An 8,786-nucleotide genomic window follows, 5' to 3' on the forward strand; every position below is an offset into this window, starting at 1 on the left:
CGATGCTGGGAATCACTGCTGAGTTATCTGGAGGTGCCTTGGGGCCAGACAAAGAAAGACGATTGTGGTCAACTTGACAACACAAAAGTTGCCACCATGCACTCACTTGATCAATCTGCAGAGACTGTGCAGGTCTATGTGGATTTTTTTTTCCCGAACTTATCCAAGAACGTGGCGTTTCAATTTGAGGTCAAGACTTGTTGATTTCACATTAAGATTTAGTAATGCTCTCACTCCAAACGCTGCACTCAACTCAAATGGCCTCTGCTTGAGGTCAGATTTTCTCTGCTTGTGTTCAAACCGAGTGATTGCACTCAGATATTTTGTTGTTTGAAGAGATTTTTCAACGCTCCAGCTGCAGCTCTTCAATCTGAACATCCCACAGTGTTGAGGAAAACAACCCATAGTGTCTCTAACAGAAAGCTCCACATGGCACCTTTAAAGTTAAAGGCTGGAGAGTATTCGTAGAGATCAGCAAGGACTGTATATCCCTCTCATCTGCCACAGTGCAGGTCATCGATAACTGAGGGCAACAGGTTACATCATGTCACCAAAACATTGAGGAATAGATGAGTCCAAGTTCCCACCACTCACTTGACCAGCCAGCAGAGTCGAGGCAGTGTCTCTTTCTCAGGTTTGTGAGAATGGGACATAGCTAATTAGAATAGTGTTGCTTTTATTTGAATGTCTGTACACTTTTTCATGCCAAACCGTAAGATATTGAGACAGACCTCAGCAAAGGTGAAAGACTTTGACCTGCCGGTGGCGCGACAGGAAAAAACAATCGGAATCAGCCCAACAACAACCCATCAAATCATGCAATTAAAATGGCTAAAAATAGAAGATGTAAACTAAAGCGCTCTTCTGAAAGGATAATTTAAGGCTTGAAAGGATCTGGACGACAACATGGTCTGTCGATTGCACAATACCAAAATAATCTGTAACTCATTTGCAAAGTTGCAGCATTTATTACCAAATAAAGGCAAAGATTGTTGCCAGAAATGGCATGTCTCTGCTCCATTTGTTTGGTGAGATGCTGAAGTTATCACATTTGTTCTTCTAGCATTACTTTCTAATATTTTACAAAAAAATAAGCACAGCGGTAATTTGACTAACTTGTTGCACAGGTTGAGAATCTGGACTTAATATTTCTTCCGTTCATATGCTTAAAGTGTGACAAAACCACTTATTCACCATCAGTTATCTTTCAGGAGAAACTCGTGCTTCGCTCTGTTATTCAAATTACATCACAGTCAATGGGAGGTGCAAACTTAGTTCAGGATAAATGCAACCTAACTTTGACCCTTTGAAATTATGGTACGCTGTGTGCTGAGAATGAATTCGGGCTTTATGTGAATTTACAATAAGCTTTTCTTTTCCTGAAGGAACCTGCAGCGTTGGCCTGTTGCAGCACGTGTCTCATTGTGTAATGAATAAATCTCATTATGAAACCTGCTTGTGTGTGTGTGTATGGGACTTTTGTGGTTGAAGTCTACTTGGTGGTTAACGTGGTTAAATGGATTTTCATTAAGCACCAATAGTATATTGGAAAAAAAAGATAAAACAAAGTTTATGTGTGCGTTTGTAAGTTATACACATTGTTTATGGAGTTCATGTTGCCTGCTCGTGTCTGTGTGTGTTGCAGAAAAAGTAAATACAGCCTTAAAACTCCCCGCATACACCAACAAGCTATAATTCTCACCATTACACTAATTCCCATGTTGTTAAATGTGTTTTATATACAGCTTTTTTTCCCTTAATGAACAGAGTTTGAAATCTGGAGGACCGTTGTGGTTTTAATTTATGATGCTGGGGTGTTTCTCAATGGTCTTGCTGTATTCATCACATCTATGCTCAATCCCTAATCAGGGTTTTATGCATAGCACTCTATCAAGAGCCCTTCAACATCGCTCAGAGAATGTGGAGTTGGTAATTGAATTTGACCGTGGCTTATGGTGGGAACACGAGCCAGATGCCAGGATGTTTATGGTTTTGTTGCTTCGCGGGCAGCAGTGTACACAAGCTCTGTCTCTCCCTACAGCCCGATTTTCCAATGCCTGGCGCATCCTCATGGTCAAAACCTGTAATTACTCGTGTTATAGTAATGGAGCTGGTGTGAGTGATGATATGCATCAGTTACAGTCATTTCAGTGTGGACCATTTACCCCATAAAGTGATTGAAAAAACGAATGTACTTACGTAACAGGGCCTGGAAATAATAGAGTCAGGTACAATTGACGAAAACAAGAAATAACAGGAAGTCATCACTGTCGAACTGCCCGGAAAGAGTGAGAAAGTTGGAGAGGCTTGATGAGGTAATTTGCACATCCCCGGCAGTCAAATGAAAGGTTACACCATTAAAAAATAAATAATGTGATAAATCCTGAGAGAAAGATAGGTGCAAACTCCCTGAGAAGATTTTCGCAGATTTTTTCTTCAGTCTTCTCCCGACAGGCTCAGGTTTATTTTGGTTGCTCGATCAAACCTAAAAAACTTTATTGCGATTTACCTTGGACGACTCCCTTTGACGACTTTCTTTGTACAGCAGTACTTGGACACAGTGTTGGGTCGGAACCCAACAAAAACATGGCTGATTATAGACTGAATATTGTTCTTGTTCGAATGTATCATTATTGTCTTAATGTTAATATCATCTGTAATGCAAATCACACACTATGGTCTTTAAAGTCACCGGGTCTCCTCCAAATTAATGTGTCAGACATCACCGTCACAAAAAACCCCAGATGAGCGAAAGTTATTCGGAATAATGGCGTTTCATTCTTCTAGCAGAGGAACAGAGGCTTGCACAGTCTATGCCAAGCTGTTGTGGAGGCTTGTGGAAGCCGAGCACCTTGCTTCAATTAGTAAACTATCTGTAGCCCTGTTTTTCGAGGAATAACATCCATATTGTCGTTTATTACGGGCCGTTCCAATGTTCAGTATCAATACAGAAAGTAGTTGAGGCAAGTTGTTGTCCTGTCACAGGACCACACCATATGTTTTAGTTAAACTTGACCATCAAATATTCTCCTCAACCATTTGTTTCAACCTCAACCATAATTTGGTTGCTGTTGGAAGATATACTGTAGAAAGCAGTACTCGTCAAAACATCGGAATTAAATATGAAAATGTTTTGCATTCAAATGATCTTTTCCTTTGCAGATATGCGGTTCCAATCTTTCAACCTTCATCTCACTGTAATCGTTTCTTTCTCTAAACAAATTAATGAATGGAAACACATTACGGAACTAGTAATGAGATAAAGCAAAGTTACACATATATGTAGCTCCCGTATGTAGGAAGTACCATCTTCCATGTGATCATTTATTTTAGTCACACACAAATTCTCATACATACAACCAGTTGTGTCAATTACGATGATGTTATGCAGTTTATTGCAGTGATCCCGCTTTGTAAGGAACAGCCTTGACCTGCCTTTTCAAAGCTGAGCTTATGGCACACACAAAAAAGCAAGAAGTGTCTCCTCGAGCCACGGCCCACTAGTTTAATGGCAGACACCCTAACCACACAACCACTTCATTGGATAAGGAAGAAAGCAGTGGGATTTGTGGTAAAAGCACTGTGCATCCCTTGCTGAAATACAGCCTCCATGACTCCCGAGCCTCGGCAGCTTGGCCAATTGCTGTGAGAGAATGCAGATGGGAGAGATGCCCAGCAGTGGAAAACAGGGAATAAACTAGCTTAATGAAACCATCATGGCATAGTGAAAAGCCAACCTAAGCCATCAGTGAGAATGCCCCTGGGGTAGGAAGATGGGTTGGTGTGCGTGATGGCGGCTGGAAGCTTGCCTAGATCCAGGAGCTCTGTTGGCCCTCTGTAAATCGACGGCAGCCCCTCCCGGGAGCAGTCAGAAATCTCATATGCCATGTTACAGGTCAGGCCCTGAGGTACTAACTACCATATCAGGGAAATTAGATGCTTAGTTGAGAATGTCCACAGCTCAAGCTTGTCGTTTACAGAGGGAGCTGCATCTGCATTCAGAATCCTTGACAGTGTCAGGAGCAGCTTCTGATGTGACAGGAGAGCCAGATTGGTCTTTCTACAGTTTAAAGGACTGATGTTCATCATCAGCTGTTCAGTAAAGAAGTGCAGTTAAACAGATATAGTCCCAAGCTGCTCAAGATTGCATGGAATCGCATGTCTGGTATTTATTTTCTTTGAAGGTTAAAGTCTTCAGGCATTTATTGTGTTTCATGCTTGAGTTGGAAGTTCTCTGTCAGCTTTGGTAACAGTTGGGTGCCTCATCTCAGGAGCAACATATACGCAGTAATGTCAGAATTTCAAAGTTTCACTTACTTATATTTCAATGTCAACAACCGGTGAACAGACAAGAGTGATGTGATGGGGTCACTGATGAGCAATCACCTGACCCGATAATTCTTTCAGCTTTAAGGAGCATTCTTGTGTCGTCCAGCGACTTTTCACCATCCCTGCTCCGCTTAGTATTTTCTGTTATCAAGCAACCAGCTGCAGAGTAGACTATCTGTTTCCTGTCACATGACATACATTTTCAGGGGCACATCTAATCAAAAAAGGTTGTTGCAGCATTTTGCGACAGTTTATGTGCAGAAATACTTAATTTAACTACTTCTGACACTGTAAACTGATTAACGTAAAAGTACTCATTAGACTGACTAATATATTATTTTATTAAGCTCTATGACACCCTTACATCATTAATACTAAAGCAGCTGTGTAAGCAGCAGGTGGAGCTAGAGATAAATACCTTTTAAAACAGATTTATATACAGGGATGTTAGATTTATTTTGAGAGCCTGTTTCTCTTTGTGATTTGTGGTGAGTTACTGGATCATTAAAGCATTTGAGAAGGAAAAAGCTTTTAACAACTCAGACATCTGAAATAACAACCTTGCTTTTTGGTACTATCTCACTACTATTAAGGCGTAACAAAATGGTCGAAACCATTAGCTGAGTCTTTAACATTGTGTTTCAACAGATTGTTATATTATCTATTGTTTAAAATCTTTATTTCAAAAGCAACCTATGATGTCAAATGAATGTTAAGAAGTAGACAATACAATAGTTCCCTCTGAAATGTATCAGAGTGGAGGTATGAAGAAGCATAAAGTGGAGTACTAACATGTTGTGAAATAAAAAAAAAAGACGGCTTTTTTAGTTCATTAACAAGTTTATTAATACAATAACAAGCAAATAGGGCGAGCCATTAACCCCCTCTGTCCCCCCGATGGGATGTAGCTGTTGCATAATGTAGCCTGCTCTTGCTTTTCCAGGATTACCAACCCGAGCTTTAACTTGCTTTCAACCAAAAACTTTAACTCTTATTACTTCCAAACGATTAAAGTAAGTTTGAGTACCTGTGAGCTGCAACTACTGAGTATTTTGCTTTCTGCGTGTTAGTGTTTGTTTTACATTCACAAAAATCGTTGTAATACAATCTCAGTATAACTGGGTTAATAATGAAAATATCTATGTGCATGCATAGTGGTGTGGGTGTTTGCAAATATAATAGGCCTTTATGTAATTATATAAAATAGTGTTTGACAAAAAACGTACCGTCCGCTCAGCCTTCATCCAGCCAGCCCACCCCATCCTGAGTTCACTCATCAACTTTTTCTTAAGTGTTATATAATTTCCATTCACAGTCCCAGATAAACATCGTATTCAGTGGGAAAGGAAAATGAGCTAATGCCTATTAGACCCTCATAACAGCCTTTTAATTCACTATACTTAAACTAAGTCTGTAGTTAATGTTGTACTTTTTGCCTTTTCCGATCAACCTTCATTCCTGCACCCTTGACCCCCCCCCCCCCCCCCCATGGTAAAGGACAACCTCCAAGATTGAACTTCTCCAAGTCTCATCTGTCACACTTTGATAGCTGTCTAACCCTAAAACTTACATCTCCATCTCCATACATACATTTCTAAACATTTAGTAATTTACAAATATGCAGAAAGTAGATTTCTACTTCCCATCATGTGGAGGCCCTGGATGTGCGGTTCAGGGCAAGGACAGTGTTGCATTGTCTCAGAGAGTAAAAGCAAAGCTCAACAAAACATCTGTTATCTGTTACAGTGATGTGAGAAGAAAATATTGGAAGGATTGTCCCCTTGTAAATGAGTGAAGTTGAGACACTAATCCAAAAAGGTGCCGGGTGAATCCCTGTGAGCCAACTATGTGTCAATCAATAAATAGGCGGCAGATTTAAGACAGTAGATGAAACGTTCAGGAGAAAGATGCAGTCATTTTTTTCTCTTATCTCATATATATATATATATATATATATATATATATATACCAGTAAGTCTCATTTAAAAGTCATTGTTGTATATATATATCACAACAATTACTTTTAAATGAGACTTACTGGTGTAAAGCCTGGTAATGACAGATACTGAAGCTCTTACAGTATTGCTTCCAGGTTTTGGGTCATTAATGTAGCAAACATGTCAGCGAAATCTTACACAGGCATAGACTGCAGAGCTAGTGGTTTCAACAGGGCTGTAATTACAGACAGTCATGTTTTGTTTCAAGTGCATCTTCATCATACTAACATGCTATCAGTGACCGCGACAACAAATTGATTTCATGGCACTCCCTCTAATAATTGCTTTACCTAGAAGTTTAACCAAATATGAAAACCTTTGAATAGTTGTTGAGGTAAAAGCGAGGTCAAAGGTCAAGAACATATAGCGCCACAATGTAAAGCTTATATTGATTAGAAATTTATAACCCAACATGTGACGTCACATTTATCGTATACATTAGTGACATCATCAATACATCAGATTAGAGACAAGGCCTACAATTTATTTAGATAAGCAAAACAATCATTTGTCCTCATCTGTTAAAAATGATGTCAAGATGACATCATTATTAAATGGATTTAATAGAATATAAAAAGTTAGCATTGCCTGTGCAGGGTATTTATCGTCCCTCCAATGCTATCATTCAGAGATTTACATATTTTTTTATGTGGCAGAACCTTGTCCTTGATCAGAGAGTTCATCCTGTATTCACAACATCTTTCAGTCTTTTCATTAGACTTGTTTTGGAAAATTTGAGACTTGTTTATTCCTCACTGTCTGCAATCATCAGATTTAGAAGAAAGGGAACAAGACAGCCTTGCTTTAAGTATACTCTTGCGTGGCTAGTGTGTATGTGTGAGTCAAAGGGAAAGTCAATTAGTGCTGTTTTATGACTCCTTTCGTGCTGCACTTGGACCTGTGGGTTTATATAACTTTGCAGTATAAACCACATCGAACACTCGCAGTGAGTGGGATGAATAAGGAAAACAGGGGGGGTCCTTGTAACCTTTCATGTAAGCATTCTTGGCAAAAACTTGTTCACTTCCATAGACATTTTAAATGTCTGCTGCTTGGTTGGAGAACTCTGGAAGGTGGAGCTATGATGGATTAATTTGCATGTATTTTTCATGAGTACGTGGGTAGTGCTAACTTCAGTATAGTTTAATCCTCATAAAGCTTTGAAAGAGGCAAGTGGGTCTTTCTTTTCCTCCGCAAACCAAATGTTTCCAGAAAGGATTTGAATAATTGGTTTACCTTCATAGTGACATGAATGATCTTAACTCTGACCAAACTCCCAGTGCATTTAAAAGCTTGGTTAATTATTAGAGTTCAACAGACACCAGCAGCAATGTCCATGCCGTTCTCTTCTGGTATTTGTTAGTAAGTGTGTTTGCATTCTTGTCTAGGATGACAGATAAACCAGCGTTGCTTGCATGGAAAGCAGAACTGAAGAATGGCTTTGTGAACAATGAGGAATGTAACAACCACACTGTCTGCAACTGTCCTCACTGGACCCCTGCAAGATGTAATGGTTTACATGCACAGCTGGCAGCATGGCTGGCCATCATTCATTGTTAATCTTGATTCAAAGGAAGGGGATTTTCTTTGTTATTTCTGTCTTTCTGTTCTGCATTGGAGGCTTTGTTATTTATAGGAAATGAAAATAATATTTTTACCTTTTGTTCATATTTTGACACATTATACCAAACTCAGTAAAGGGATTGTCAAACATTTATGCATCACCCTGGGGCCAGCTGAATGTGACCATAAATACAGACCAGAATAAAGAAATAGTTGAAACTTTTTCTGTGCATTTAACACATTAATGTAAACTCAGGACAATGTCTTCCCACATTGTTTGTCATTGTGTATATTTATCTACATCTACGAGAGCAAGGAGATTTTTCTTCAGCAATCATAAATGAGATTCTTTATTATCAGTTGGGCAAAACCATAAAGATTGTATAAAGCACTTGATTCTATTATAAAAGTGTGGAGGGGTTTGAAAGCAAATGTTAATATGGCCATATGGTCTTCATAATGATAATGATAAACAGAGTCACAGTGTCTACGGAGACAAGTCATGCGTGTCCTTCTTGAAATACTATATAACAGTGGAATAGGACCCTGTATGCTAATATGAAAGTATTTAATCAAATTAGCATATAATACCCTTTTGATTAGTAGCCTGGGCAAACAAGTGTAGCAGTTGTTTCAGTGTGGCCTTCTTTTCAGAGGTTGCATGTCCGTTAAATTGACTGAGTGAAGGAAAAGATAGATTACTCCCTCAGTCAGTCAGTCCACTGATTAACCCACTGGTAAACATTTTGGAAATACTATCAAAAACCATAGACTTCCATTCATGCCCTGTGGCATGATTCAGCTGCACAGCAGGCGCAGCTGATTCAGATTTTGTATCAGAATGACGGGATACAAACATCTTATAGACTTTGGACTTTTTTAATGCATATTTTTTTG

This window comes from Platichthys flesus, chromosome 3 (genome assembly GCF_949316205.1).
Source record: "Platichthys flesus chromosome 3, fPlaFle2.1, whole genome shotgun sequence".
In the NCBI taxonomy this organism is placed as follows: domain Eukaryota; kingdom Metazoa; phylum Chordata; class Actinopteri; order Pleuronectiformes; family Pleuronectidae; genus Platichthys; species Platichthys flesus.